This window comes from Megalobrama amblycephala, linkage group LG3 (genome assembly GCF_018812025.1).
Source record: "Megalobrama amblycephala isolate DHTTF-2021 linkage group LG3, ASM1881202v1, whole genome shotgun sequence".
Lineage (NCBI taxonomy): Eukaryota > Metazoa > Chordata > Actinopteri > Cypriniformes > Xenocyprididae > Megalobrama > Megalobrama amblycephala.
In genome coordinates, this window is record NC_063046.1 from 33,733,211 (window position 1) to 33,749,759 (window position 16,549).

The 16,549-nt window shown below is 36.8% G+C and overlaps 1 protein-coding gene across 6 annotated transcripts in view; it reads right to left on the reverse strand.

Annotated features, from left to right (window-relative positions):
* Nucleotides 1-16,549, reverse strand: part of znf536 (zinc finger protein 536) — a 353,575-nt gene that overhangs the window by 263,875 nt on the left and 73,151 nt on the right. The gene's annotated exons all lie outside the window — the stretch shown is intronic.

Genomic DNA, 16,549 nt, shown 5'->3' on the forward strand with positions numbered 1-16,549 from the left:
TTAGTTTCATGTTTTAAAGTAATCATTCTTTCCAACATTTCTTATGTGTATATTAAAAAAAAAAAAAAAAAGACAATCTCATAACATTATTTAATGCAGTTGTAATTTTTCAGTGTAAATTATTTAATTTGACTGGTAACAGCCCTATAGTATCTTATTATTCTAATTGCATTTATTGATCAAATTTAAGAATTTATAAAGGTAAAAAAAAAAAAAAAAAAATGCCCTCGGGGTAAATACCACAAATATGCAGATTTAAATGTCGAAGCTGAGTGAACATTGATGAGAATACTGCTTCAATAAATTTTATTTACAACACAAAAATCCAATTTTTTCCAGACAAGCAACTTTTTTATTCGGACAAGCGAATGACAAGGCTTTTTAGTTGTGGTGCTCCTAAATTTTTGCTGGTGCTTCTAACTTTTTGAAGTTGGGAGCATCAGTCCTACCAAGTAAAAAAGTTAAATTCGAGCCCTGCTTATCTATGTTGTGGACACTGAACGCAGTCAAGGCATGCAATCAGAGAAGCGCTAATTAAACGTCTGTTTCGGTCATTGATTTCGGCCCTCCAAAACCATTTCAGCCTAAAACCGAAAATAGCTGTTTCGGCTGTTTCAGTAGCCGAAATTTTAGTGCATCCCTAACAAAAATATGTGGGGCTTAAGCCCTGGAAGCCCACTTCTAAAATCCCTTCATGGTGGACAAATAGCTAGGACTGTCCAGGTAAAAAAAAAAAAAAAAAAAAAAAGCTCAGATTAATGTAGAAGTTTACATTGGAGCTGTGGCCTAGCAGTCTGCACACATACTTTCACATATTGAGCAAAGTGCTCATACAAGCAATGGGATCATTTCCTGATTCCATTCCTTCCTCTTCTCCCTGTCACTCTACGTTTTGCCATTTAAAAATGGCAAAAAGGCCAAGAACAAAATAAAAACTGCAAACTTTCATGATCACAAGAGGGTTTTTTTTAAAGTAGAGACAAAAATAAACAAATCTAAAATGATAAGACTGTGAACAGCACAATCACTGTGAAAACGGATCAGTCGTGTCGGCACTTGTCCCTCATAAAGTGCGCCGTGCGGCAGGTACACGGATGTGGAGGGGTTTGTAATTGCCTACAAGTGATGCACTAATAACGTGACAGTAACCTCAGGACCTCTCAAGAGGGCTTTTTTTCTCATTTTCAAAAAAAAAAAGGGAAAAAGAACACCAAACGGAGGGAAAAACGAGAGAGGAGAGGAGGGGGAAAAACAGACTGACAGGGAAAAGGCGAGAGAAGAACAAAACCACTCCACCTTGCAGGAGTTCAGGGTCCGATTGGCGGCGCTTCATCCAGCAGCAATTATATCGTCTAATTAGAATTGGACAATTTCTTGTTTGAAGTATAAAGAAATGACAAAGGAGGGCATGTGAAAAGCTATAATTCAGAACGAAACAGCATTAAAAATCCAGCCTAATCCCGCTCTAGCATGTGCCTCTATGATAACATAGAGTGCAGACTATGTCCTCGATTCTTTCTCTTTCTCACTCTCCCCACTTTTTTTTTCCTTTTTCGCCTTTTTTATTTTATACCATCTGGCCCTCTCATCTCTGACATAAAAAAAGAAAACTAATTCATGTTCGGAGTCATCCACATGATGAATAGTGTAGGTCCAGGTGCTATGAGTGTAAAAAAGGAAAGTGGAGGGAAAGAGAGGGAGGGTAGAGGATGAGAGAGAATTATATATGTATATCATCTCCCATTGTACACAAGGGTGATTTTAAACTGCGTTCATGATTAAAGCGAGGGCTTACGCTACAGTATATTCCTCACTGCAAAGTGATCGTAATTAGATATTTAATCTGTAATCCAAAATAGCCCATGATGCCAAAGACAAAAACGGTGGAAGATGAAGGGATGGGTGAGAGATGATAGAGGGAGGCAGAAAAAAAGTGCCTTTTTTCTATCATACGAAGGTCACAATGCGATGTGATTGTTTGCCTCAGTGGAGGTGAATTATGTCAGCCAGACAAGCTTTTAACCCATGTTACCTTCATTCTCTCTCTCCCTCACTCGCTCTCTTCCTCTCTCTTCTTTAAACAGTTTTCTATTGAAGAGGATTCAATCACCATAATGAATCTGAGGCCAGGCAGCAATCTTCTCCACAGAAAGAAATTCTAAAAGGTTATAGAATTTGTAAAATGAACAGCGCGGAGGAAGTAAATGGCAGTGTGTGTGTGCGTGTGTGTGTGTATATGCATGTGTGAGGTGAGGGAATCAATTATTGCAGGACACAAGGCAGTCATAATATTTAGCGGCCCTCATTCACTCTGCTCAGGTAGGCTCAAACACTGCCGCTTGTACAGGAGGTGAGGTTTATTTTTAGAAAGAGAGAGAGAGAGTGTGTGTGTGTGTGTGTGTGTGTGTGTGTGTGTGTGTGTGTGTGTGTGTGTGTGTGTGTGTGTGTGTGTGTGTGTGTGTGTGTGTGTGTGTGCGTGCGTGCGTGCGTGCGTGCGTGCGTGTGTGTGTGTATGCATGCCACGCCCGGCAGGCAGAAGGAGGCTGGCACTGAAGCGTATGAGGGAGGCGCCCCTGACTGAGTCTCATAATCATATGCTAGATTAGGTTAAGTGGTGCACAAACCCGTCAGTAATTCAGCCCACTGTCTCCCAGGGAAACTGATTCACTCCTCCCCCTCCTCCATCATCCAAACGCCACGAGAGAGACACACACACACGGTAAACACTTAGCCGGAACGGGTATGTATAGGGCACGAACGATCCCCCATATGTGATCAATGCGCCCGTCGGTCTTCCGTCTGAGCTCCGTCATGTATGAAATGACTCCATCTTGGAATATTTCGAAGGCCGGGTTGGATTGATTGATTTGTGTTATTCTGAGTGGAGTGTTCGCTTACTCCATCTTCACCCAAAAGCCCTCATACCGTGGCACCTAATGTTCCGTCAGAGCCGTGGATCCGCTGACGGGCCCGTCGTTAACGGCAGCGACGGATGACGAGGGAACGCGTGACATCAGATAGTAGCCCGGCGAAAGGAGGGGTCACGGAGGAAGACACCTATCCTCCATGTTCCTACATAATGAACTCTTAAAGAAGGTTGCTGGCTGTGCGGAGAGCCGCGGGAGCCTGGAGCTCATCAGTGTCAGTCCTGAAAAGGTTCCGGAATGAATGAGTGCGAGGAATCAAAGGGAGATTACACGTCTGACCATGTATCATCCTCGATATATTGAACGGCGCCATTGTGTAGATAGAGCGCTTATAAAAAGTGGTATTGTGCCGGCCTGAAAGACTGTGTGGGCTCTCTGCATGACTAATCTGTCTCCTCCCATTATTTTATTCAATCTTCGCTGACTTTATGCCTTTGACATTTTTGCTACACTCAGTAAGTTTGAGTTGAATGGACAATTTTAAAGATTTTTTTAAAGGCATTTGCCAAGGCGGCCCGTGCGCACAGGGAACAAAAAAAGAGGCTATCTCTTTGTTTCAATGCATAATTTATTACTAAAAATGGTCTTTTGACTAATTCCAGCAGGCAGGGTGAGAGTCAGAACATGTTCTTTTCCACTCAATGCTGAAAGGCGCATTGGATTTTTCAAGTGAAAACATTTGATAATGCCTCGCTAAGAGATTTCTCTCTCTTAGTTCCTCCGTTCAACTCTTTTAACGTGCATAAACGCGCAAACAAAAACACACAAGTCTAAATGAATAGCAGTTTGGGGTCTGCTATAGATGCAATGCTATTTATATTCCTAACCAAACTGCTAAGAAAACAATTCAGAGTCAATGAGCTGTTTTTGCATTCATAAGCATAACTGATGTGCTCCGAGAGATTTATACAGAATCGCACAAAACACACACGCACACATGCACCTAAGGGCTGTGAAAAAGAAAAAGGAAAGAAATTCGACTTGTATACTGCCAAAAAATACAGACACACAAGCACATACAATGCAAAGACTACCTCAAAAGTGATTTGTACGTATACACGTGAGCGACAGCCACAGCAACAGGCTGATAAAACACAGAATAGGACGGTCACTGGCATTAAGAGATTAGCTTAAGTCCAAAAGCAATCATCATCTGAATATTTGATTATTAATCTGTCCTGTTAAATTGATTATGGTAATGCTGAGGACAGGTGGGATCGGGAACAGCACCTGGCCACATATGGTGGCCGCACACAAACACACACACACACTCCTGCTACAGTACGTTCTGCCACAGCCATCATTACACCACATCAAATGTGTGGACTCATCTCTCTCTCTCACAGGTGAGAGCTCCCTTCAGGCCGCAGGGCATGGTGTACTTGCAGCCGTGAAATCAGGTTACAGAGAGTGAATGAGCTGAGTGTGACTGTCAAACACAGCAAAACACACCGAGAGACAAGTGTGCTTTCCTCTGACTTGCAGAGGAAACATTTATGAATGGGACAGTAATAATGTGGAGGAAGTAATAATATAACACAAACGGTGTCCTAAACATACATCAAGGCACAGTAAATGTGTCACTGAAGGAAAAATGATGGTATCAAAAGACCTTCACTTCCATATTATGGCTTTTGAATGTGGCCTCAATGAGTTACAGAGATTAGGGGGCAAATGTAAGACAGAATAACCCTTCCTCATTTAAAACGGTCTACAGATATATCGTAAAGATGCATATTCGGTAAATTTTTGTTTATGTTGTGCTGGCTGATATGACTGTTGTCTTGGTCTTGTACTGACACCTAGCTTTGTGAAGGTGGCAATATGATTCCGATGACAGTGTAGAATTGCTCTATTTGCAGTGAGCCATTATTAATTTATTCAGTAAGTGGAACTGTCCACAAACCTGAATGATTACCAAGATAAACCGAGCAGTATTTAGCTAGTCGTGATTTCATGAGGCGACCCACTCTATGTAAACTCCATGTTTTTAAGCTACTGATTTGACAGTCTTCATCTCATTTGAATGTACATCACCTGACTTTTTTTTTTTTTTCATTTGCTTTTCATTTCTTTGTGTAATAAAGAAAAAATAATAATTACTGATTGAACCTTGAAATCAGTCAACTGCAACTGATACAAAATGTGACTAGCTAAAAGATAAAAAGGTAAACCACTCCTTCAGATTTTTAAGCAAAGTAGATATTTAATGACACATCTAAAAAAGTGACAATTATACTTTTCACAATTTAATAAATAATTATGTCTTTAACAAGTGTATTTTTCTTTCTTGCTGTGGCAGAACATGAACATGTCTAAATTTGGTCCATCCAATTGAGTCACACCTTCTGTAGAACATTTGCTTAATATAGAAAATCATCTACCCACCCTCATGTCACTCAAAAACTTTTTTTTTTTAGTTTTTTTTTTTTTTTTTTTTCCTGTGGAACACAAAAAATATTATGTTATCAAAATGTGAAAGCTGCTCTTTATCATATATATATATATATATATATATATATATATACACACACACAGTCAAACCAAAATTTACCCAGACACCTTGAACATTTTATTCATTAATACAGTTTATTCATAGTTTAAAAAAAATGGTAATAAAATATGACAAGATCTCAGAGTTAAACTGTGGGTCAGAAAAAAATAATCATAATTATGTCAGATAACACTTAAGCAAAACATGGTCAGGTCAAAGTGTCCGATTAATTTTTGGTTCCAAATTTTTATCAATTTTACCGGTAGTCCACTGTATGAAGAATTTTTGGGTATAATATGTCACAGTTTAATTTATTTTGCTATCCTCACTTACATAAATAAACTATAGTGTCCTGCATTCACTAATAAAAATAAATCAAAAATGAATAATTTTTGGTTTGACTATATATATATATATATATATATATATATATATATATATATATATATCTCTCACTGGGAAAAGGTTTCTTTTTTATAACAATGTATTTGCAAACTGCTCGGCCCTGTATCTAAACCTCACTGCCATGTGTATAATTCCATATTTCCACTCTGCAAATGAAGATACTGTTGGCCAATCCATCCACATGCACATGTGGTCTGTGTGTGCATGTGTGTGCGTGTGCGCGAGCAGCAGGTGGAGTTCTGAGTTGATGAGCTTGTCATAGCTTATTATGTCACTGTGAGGCTAGCCTTCAAAACTGACGGCAGAGCTACAAGAGCTCTTACACGTCTGTCAACACACAGTGGAGACAGGCTGTTTTAACAATTTCTCACACACCAAGGCTCATGGGGAAAGCTATATCTTCCCTGTGAGGCAGTACAGGGCAGTTAGAGTGGTACAGTGCTACAGGATTTCAGGAATGAGTGGAGTCTGTTTAAAGGCACGGGCGAGCGCTTTTAGACATGAGCACAGAGGAGTAGCTAATCGCCCTGTGATCTTTTAAACACGCTATGCTATGTTCAACGGCAGCTTGAGAACTCATTTAAGGCCTCGGAGGAGAGCGGGAGGGGCGAATGTGCTGAAATTACCCGCCGCTAAACTGCTAAAGTCAGGCTAAAGCGCTGATTTATTCAACAGAGACAAAAGACCAAGGGAGGGTTTTAAGAGATTCATATCACTGCCAGAGTCTCCTCCAAGGAGCTTTGTGTGGAAGTATGTGTGTGTGTGTGTGTGTGTGTGTGTGTGTGTGTGTGTGTGTGTGTGTGTGTGTGTGTGTGTGTGTGTGTGTGTGTGTGGTTTGACTGGTCTTTTTTTACACAACTGAAAGCATGCAAGAGAAACTGTAGTTAATGTGTACAAGTAGAAGCGTGTGTATGTGTGTCTAAGTGCACTTTTGTCTGTCAACTCTCAAAGCAAACCAAATGACCAACAGGAACTAGTCATTTAGCAGATGCTTGTTTCCAATGCAATGTACAATACACATATTCATTGTTAACCTCATCAACAAAATTTTTGTTAATATTCATTAGTAGGTAAGTAAATAAATAAAATAAAATAAAATAAAAATCAAATGTGCCATGCTCATTTGATGAGAAAATAGTAACAGTGCAAGAAATTGGAGAAATAATAGAAATAATCGATATATGGGTCACTCCGTGTCAACTCAACTAAAGCAGTGGTTCTCAAACCTGTCCTGGGGACCCCCCACCACTGCACATTTTGCATCTCTCCCTCATCTAACACACCCAATTCAACTCTTTCAGTCTCTACTAATTAGCTGATGACTTGAATCAGGTGTGTTAGATGAGGGTGACATGTAAAATGTGCAGTGGTGGGGGGTCCTATTAGTAAAATATGTTGACTTTAGCAATCTTTGTTTCAGTATATGCCAACGGTGACCGTTTAAAAATGGAAAAAAAAAAAAAAAAAACACTTCTTGTGTTTTTTGCCTCAAGTTTGCATGCCTGTAACTCAAGAAGTATTAAAGATATCTTAATATCCTTTTAGATACTGGTTCTTAACAAACTTTCCTTTTGGTATCTTCATTTTAAAGGCCCTCGATGGTTCAATCCCAGAGATATGGACATGTTAATGCGGCTCCATGAGTAAATTGGTAAATTGTACACGTTTTTCAGTGGTCAAAAACCAAATGTAGGTCACTTTGCCTATAACTGATAGTTTTTTCTTTTAAAGAGGAATATCTGAAGAATAATGTTGAAACTAGAAATGTATCTTGTGTTTTTCCTATCAACTCAGCTGCATAGAACATACACGTCCGTGTGCCATAAATATTCCTTTTCCAAAGTTTGCATGCCTGTAACTCTAAAAGTATTTAAGATATCTAAATATCCTTCTAGATTTTCATTCTTAATTAACATTTCTTTAGGAATCTTCATACATTTTCAAGGCCCTGTATAGTTCAGTCCCATAGATATTGGGACCCCAATGTCCCAGAAGTTTCCGAAATTTGGTTGATTTTGACACGGAATGACCCATATGTACAAAAAGAATTTATACATACATACATACAAAAATAATAGTACAAATATTATAAATATTGAAATTAATAAACACGCCATCATAAAATAGTGATTACATTTAGGACATTTTCGTCATAAGACAAAAACTATGATTTAAAATGAAAAATGAACACTGAACATATAGACCATTTTCACGGATAATGACACCTTTCACTATAATGACACCTTTCCACAGTTAACAAAATCACAAATCTAGCAAGTTTTTAATATTTTCATTTAATAAAAAAACATGAATACACATTTATAATGCTACACTTTGTTATATTACCTTAGTAATATAGTGAATGACAAAAAACAAATTAACACTGCAGCGATTTTGTTTCTAATACAACGGCTGAGGGAGTATGCTATCCCAGAATGTTTCTTTTGCTTTTAGAGCAAATACAACTGCAAAAATTATATTTGCTGTTGTCTCCTATTCACCGCTATAGAAGTTGACCAACTATGAAGACAGGGAACCCAGGAAATGTGAAAAGGGTACATTACAGGAACAGTCTACCTGTAACACGCTGATGTTTAATGCCTTCTCAAGGGAATAGTGATAGTCCAGTGGGGTTTGGACCTACAACCTTTACCAGCTTACACTATTTCATCACTATGCTACACAAACCAAACAGGGTTTTTTGGGCCCTATCAAGCCTCACTAGCTGCTCTCTAAACACACTTTGAAAATGTCCCAGTACCCTCTTCTCCACCAACCCACTCCCCCCTCCCCCTCGGTGAACGCACATGCTCTCCCAAGCCTCTCCCCAGCATTTGGGTTATTATTACTATTATCATTATTATTTTGGAAAAGCAGCGCTGTGAGCGTATTGCGTCAGGGCCCCGTAAACAAATCTATTATTGGTGATGAATTGTATAATAACACGGGCATAATGTGTTTTTCTCACACTGAAGTGTTTTGAGGTGCTGAACTGGAAAAAGTCCCCCGTCTGTAAAATTTGAATAAACGCACAGAAGACAGGAGAATATCATCAGCTTTTCTATGGCATTGCCTTGTGTGAATTTGCTTTGGTTAACAAAAGTTCTAACCACTTACATATTACAAATAATAAGAAAAAAATAAAAAAAATAATGTAATAAATAGGGGGAGAAAATTACAGTACCATTCAAATTGGTAAGGTTTTTTTGTTTTTAAAAGACCTCACTTACGCTCATTACTCCAGTCTTCAGTGTCACATGATCCTTCAGAAATTATTCTAATATGTTGATTTGGTGCTCAAGAAACATTTCTTAACATTATCAATGTTGAAAACAGATGTGCTGCTTAACATTTTTGTGGAAAATTATCATTTGTTTTCTTTAAAGAAAATAAAGTAAAAAATTGAACTTATTTGAAATTGATTTTTTTATTTTTTTGACATTATAAATGTCTTTACTGTCACTTTAGTCAATTTTATGTATCCTTGCTGAATAGAATGTACTTATTTATTTAACAAAAATAAATAATAATACTGATCATAAACTTTTGAACAGTAGTGTACGTTGGTGCCCTGTATTCTTGACCGCCTGCAAGAGTATTGAATACTAAATACAGAGTTTTAAGCACATTCAACTTCTTGTGCAACAGCTGACCCAATGAGAACACTGTACAAGAAAATTATGGTGTGTTCCATTCATTGTTGACTTAAATGCATAATATTGTAACCAAGAACTATACACTGTAAAAAAAAATCCCGTTGTTTCTACGGAAAAATATCGGCAGCTGTGGTTACCAGAACAATACTGTAAAAATGACATCAAACCGTAAACATACTTACGGAGTTACATGTGAATTTTACATTTTAAATCTGTTAAATTTACGGTAAAATAACGTATTTCATTAACTGATATAATGTTAATTTACTAACCTAATGAAGTACTAATATCTGTTTTGTACCTTTATAATACACTGACAGTCACCAAACACAGTGGTGATGAGAGTCACATGATGAATCAAAATTCATCACAAGCAGCTTTTCCACAAGCTGAGAAGCACAATACTAATATATAGGTGCACACAGTGTCATTCACACACACACTAAACACCATCATGGTAACAGGCATGAAATTTTAAAAATGCAATAAACATTAATTTAACAACATTAGATGTAACATAAAACCCTAATGTACATAACTGATTAGAAAAAAATGAGAAAAACTAAGAAGAAACAGTTATTTCAACAAAAATATATCAAAGTGAAGTATCACGCAGGGAATTGTGGGAATGTCAATATACGGTTTTTCACTGTAAATTTTACAATGAATTGTTATTTTTCACTTCCAAAAACTGTGAATTTAACGGTATTTTACCGTAAAATTACATTAAATGTACCATTAGATCTATTACAGTTATTCACCGTATATAGTACGGAAACTTTCTGTAAACCAATCAACAGTTTTTCACCGCAGCATTTTTACAGTCTTTTACTGTTAAAATCACGGTCATTTTTTACAGTGTAGGCCAGACTTAATGTACACAGTAATAAAAACCCTTTTGAAAGCGCCTTAGTGCTTCTCTAGTTGAATGGTTCCTGCTGACTGTAATTGAACTCCATGAGTTAAAATTAAACTTAAAATCATACAGTGTTGGATCAGAGGTCAAGCGGTTAGTGCATGTGCTCTGACAAGTCACATGACATAATTTACTTAAACTCCTGTTGTCCTAAACCCACATGATTTTCTGTTCCATAAAATTGCAATTTTTTAGTGAATAACTCACTGTAAAAAATGGCTGTGAATTTAACGGTAAAACACTGTAAAAATGCTATGGTGAAAAACAGTTAATTGGTTTACAGAAAGTTTCTGTACTATATACGGCGAATAACTGCAATAGATCTAACGGTACATTTAATGTAATTTTACGGTAAAATACCATTAAATTTACAGTTTATGGAAGTGAAAAATAACAAGTCATTGTATAATTTACAGTGAAAAATCGTAAATTGACATTCCCACAATTCCCTGTGTGACACTTCACATCTGATGTATTTTCGTTGAAATAACTTTGTTTCTTCTTAGTTTTTTTCTTATCAGTTACATTAGAGTTTTATGTTACATCTAACACCGTGTCCTAACTACATGCGATGTGATAAGATTCCAGCGACAAGCCATTTGACTGTCCACACTAGACACGACGCGACAATGAGAAGCGATAAAATCAATCAAAAACCAAAGCTAATCAAAAGAGAGTGTGGGCGGCCTCTCATGGCAAGAGCACAGCAGACACTATTAAATGGGTTAAAATTTATATATATTCTTTTGCCCATTTATTTATTTTTAAAATCTGAGGTAAATAGGTTTGCAATCATGTGGTTCTGGTGACACACGAAATACCGGTGGAGGGAAAGCAGTGAAAATTAGAATGGAAGAGATGGAGAAAAGTCCTTTCTATGCTGGTTTAGAAAGGTATAAACAGAAAATCACAACGTGGACGTGATCTTTATGTTATGAAGAAGATTGACTTTTCCACTGAATTGAAAGACTTTCCTGCCATCGAGGAGGTAGAATGTGAAGCTGCCGTCACACCATGTTCAGTTCTAGTCTGGGTTTGTTTATATCATGCTGCCTTTCTGCTAATGAAGTTAGGGGCAGCATTTTTGATTTTGTGTAGCGATTGTGAAAAATGTCGCAATTGTAGGTCATTTATGCTGAATCGAGAATTGCAACAGGAGCTCATATCATCGTTCAAAGAAAAAACTGAACGGTGTAATACAATTGTTGCCTTTTATACGTGTAAAAACATACTAAGGGAAGCAGGTTGAGGAGGTGATGGGAAGAAGCCGTATATCAAATCTAATAATGTCACTAATTTAACCCACTCCCTATCACTCAATAAAATAATCACATAGCTGAGTGTTTTTGAAAGTGTTGTCTTTGTTGTTGAATCAAATAATGTCAGCTTGTTAAACATTTTTTTATTTGGACATTTTCTACCACATGATGGCTGAAGCAGCAGGGCGTGACACTGTTCTCATGGTAACCAGATCAACATTGTGAACGGACTACTACAAAACTGAAGTGAAAACACCAAATTATCATTCAATGGGATAAAATATCTTCTCTTCCCTGCAAACGATACCATGAAGAATTTGGATATTTAACCAAGTCAAAAACAAATAAGGTAAGCAGGTATCCATATTCATTTCAGTATCAGCAGACGCAAAACGCTATTAAAGGCGACACCTTTTAAAGTAAAAAAAAAAAACGATATAAGTTATTAAAAATGGTATAAGTTATGTAAACGACATAAACACCTTCTGGGTTCTCGATTTTATCAATTTGAGCAACCATAAACAACGCAAAACATAAAAATTTTGAGTTTTTGATAGGATTCCTATATAGAAAAATCACTCCCTGCCCTCCAGACTCATTCGCGCTGCTGCTGTGACGTCATGTGCAAACAACCTAATAGCCAGCGTTGTTTTCATCACAGCTAAAAAGAACACAGAATGATATTCAAACTCACATTAGACGCTTTTAACATTAAATAAAGCACATAAACAGTACCTGATATTATCATTGTCATACTTTGTGTTGCTGTTCCAGCCGCGACTTCGTGGAGAAACAGAACCGTGTCACCGTCGCGGCTGGTTAGGACAAAAACTCGGTGTTTAGTGTTTCTGTGAATGACAATGTGTGCACCTTCTATATATATATATGTCCTTCTCAGTTTGTGGAAAAGCTGCTTGTGATGAACTTTGATTCATCATGTGACTCTTATCACCACTGTGTTTGGTGGTTGTCAGTGTACACTGTAAAAAATGAATGTGATTTTAAAGGTAAAATTTTGTAAAAACGCTAAATTGTAAATAGGTTAACAGTAAGTTCCCGTACTATAAACTGTAAAAGCTCTTACCAGACATTTTATGTAATTTTGACAGTAAAATGCTGTAAATGTTAAAATTTTTAGAAGTAATAAAGAACAAGTCAATGTATATTTTACAGTCAAAAACTGTAAACTGATATTCCCACAATTCCATGTGTGACAGTCCACATTTGAAAGTATTTTGTTTAAATAATCATATTTCTTGATAGTTTTTGTTATCAGTTATGCACATTAGGGTTTTATGTTACATCTTCTGTTGTTTAATGAATGTTTATTGCATTATGTAAGTGTTGTGGGTTACCATGATGGTGTTTTGCATTTGCATGAATGACTCTGTGCACCTTCTTTATATTAGTATATACTTCAGATTGTGAAAAAGCTACTTGTGATGAACTCATAGGTTGTCATATGTTAAAGGTACAAAACAGATTTTAGTAGTGTGCATTGTTGAATTTACTGGTTTACATTCAAATTGTCCTGTTTGTAAATTGCAGTTTTATACTGTAAAATTTACAGTTTGTTCTGTAAATGTGTTTACAGTTTTTCTGTATTTTTTTTTTTTTTTTTTTTTTTTACAAAATTATTCTGGCAACCACAGCTGCCAAAATTATTTTGTAAAAACTACATAATTTGTTTTTTTGGTTTTTTTTTACAGTGTATTACAAAGGTACAAAACAGATTAGTACTTCAAATAGGTTGGTAAATTATTATTATTATTATTATTATTATTATATATTATATCAGTTAATGAAATATTTTATATAAGATTTTTACCGTAAATTTAACAGATTTTTTTAAAGTGTAAAATGAACAGTTATGAACATTAATGATTACAATATAAACCTTTAAATTTATATGGTTTTGAACTGTAAAATAGATGGTAAACTAAGTGCAGTCCCGTAAAACCTAAAACATTGCTACTGTATTTTTACAGTAAAGTTCTGGCAACCACAGCTGCTGTTTTTTTACCTTTTTTTTTTTTTTTTTTTTTTTACAGTGTATACTTATATTTTAGACACTTCCTGATTAAAAGCAATGTCTTGGAATATAGCACACAAGTCATATTATTTTAACCTTATAGTGTCTGACATCATTCATATTCGCTGAATGGAAAATAAAATCGGATACACTGTGCTCAATTTCTCCTTTTGTGTTCTTTGAAGACAGGTAGTCATATAAATTTGGAAAGACATGAGGGTGAGTAAAAGATGATTTCACTGAGAGTAATTTACATTTTACAGGATTACAGTTTTTAAAGCATTTCACCCAAAGATAAAGCATCCTCTAATGGCAAACATATTTTTTGAGGCACACTGTAAACACGTCTGGACATCTTTTGTCACACACACCCACGGAGCAGATTCATGCATCTACAAAACCATATTACACACTGTTACTCACTGCTTTTCCCCACGTCACCCTTACAGAAAACACATACTCTCACACAGTGACGTGGATGGACACCCACACATCCTGGCTTGTGAGCTGGGTGTTAAATGTGGGAAACCATGATGGCAGGAGATCGCTGGCAGGAGTCGAGGACAATCCACAGAGAGAGAACCATGTCATCTTTCTTTACTCCAACCAGCTATTAATGCCACCTCTGATTGGTGCAGTGCTATGGGGCATTAATGCTTAGACATTTCTAACTCCACTTTTTGGGCAATAATAATTATTTTAAGCTTATTAAGCTTAGTTTTGCTTTGCCACAGTCCGGAGAAAAATATCCTAGCCAGATAAAAGCTTCTGCCAACTGTTTGCATCAGCAGTCAATGTTATCAGTAATTCTAATATAACCACATACCTGCTTTTCAGCAAATAAGTTGCGACTATTAGGCTAATGTTACATCATCCAATTAATATTTATGAGCCAGGCTGATACTTTTACATTTACCAGCTGGCAGACAATTACAATGCCATTCAAAATTTTGGCGTTGGTAAGAAAAAAAATATTTTTTTGAAAGAAGTCTTTTATGCTCACCAAGGCTGCATTTACTTAATCAAATACAGTAAAAACAGTAATATTGTGAAATACTAATAGAATAGAAAGTTAAAAAGAACTGCAAAATAACAGAATTTATGTGAAATATATGTTTTTCTTGTCAGTTTTGATTAACTTACTGCATCCTTACTGAATAAAAGTATTAATTTACTAACTAAAAAAAAAAACCTTAACTGACCCCAAAATTTTGAACAGTAGTGTATATACAAAGCAACCTCTACTAGTTGAGCTATTATAAGGACTACTATATGTTATATAATGTGCATTTTTCATGCAAAACTCACTCAGAATTTCCTTCGTAAGCTGTAATCTACCGCAACAACAACTTGTAGGTCGCCTCCCTGTAGCCTGTAATCTTAGACAGAACTGAAAAGTCACCAGAACATATCTCTGAATCAGTGATTCTTCTTTGCTGAGCTCAGGATGTTTTTTTTTTTTTACGCTTAAAGAGTTCATTCACGCTCTCTTTCCCCCGCACAAACAAAAACGCGCATCACACACACACACACACACACACACACACACACACTCTGGGTGGAGCAGATGCTGTTTAGCTGTGGTAATTTGAATATATTTTTGGGTCAATCGTGTGCTCGCAAGAGACACATCCACGCCTTCCATGTGCTGAACAATTTAAATTTTTAATACTCCATTTAAATATATGGGCCACCTCTGCGGCAATTTCACAATGCCAAAAGCCCCTCTGATTTATGTGAGCCAAACAAAGCCACGGCGCCACGCTCTGATATCTGTTCTTACCTTCCCTGCTATTGTTATCTTTAAACCATTTCACCTTAAGGAAGAATCAATAAGAACAATTATTAGAAGAACACACTACACACAGCCGTCTCTCTCGCCTCTATTTTTTCCCCTTCCTTATTTTCAAACCTCCTGTTTTTCCTCCATTCATCTTCTCTTTCTATCTGTCTCTCCCTCGTTCTGTCTTTCTCCTTGGCAACTCACAGGGTATAATATTTAATTACGCTTTATAATTTATGCAGGTTATCAAAACTGTGAGAGCATCATTTTATGTACATTGGGCAAATTGCTTTTTTCCCCTCCTTTTCTTGAGAATCGAGGTGGGGGGGGGGGGTTCTTTGCAGGCATAGACAAAGATATTGAAGCAGGGTGCAAATGTGAAATGAATAAACAGGGTGGATCTCTTCTTCAAGGCCCTAAATGAGATCTGTAGGAAATAATTTAAACCAGCGATAGGACCATTTATCATTGAAGAAGAAAAAGAGAAAGAGAAAGGGAGAGAGAAAAAGAGAGAGACAGAGAGAGAGACAGAGAGAGAGAGTAGTGCCCCTGGCCCTGACTGCTGCAGCCAGCATCCTGCCACCATAAAAGAGCCATTACTGTAAACAGACACTGGTTGTGCCCTGCTACTAGTGAAAGAAGTCTCTACCCAGCCACTTGTGCAGGTAGGCCTGCATGTGCACCGCAGCTCGGCATATGCAGCTCCTCTGAGACCTGTTGTTTGTCAAACTGCCTTTCTGCAAGACGTAAAAAACTGTCACAATTCACTTTGCCTGCATTTAAGCTAAGGCCTAATGCACAGATCATATATTTTGACGTGTATATTTCATTTCCCGACTGTGTACATTCACTTAAGATATAACCAACTGTATTTGCATTAATATCCTGCAAAGACCCACTAGGCTGACAACAGCACTATATAGTGTCATTAGTTAGCTTCTTAGTAGCAATACTGTTTAGCATTAATGTCACCAAATATTAAATTATTTTGCATTTTCTTGTTCTTAGAAATATCATAAGATGTTGACAAATACATTACACACACAAAAAAAGATATATTGTACAACTGTATCTCTA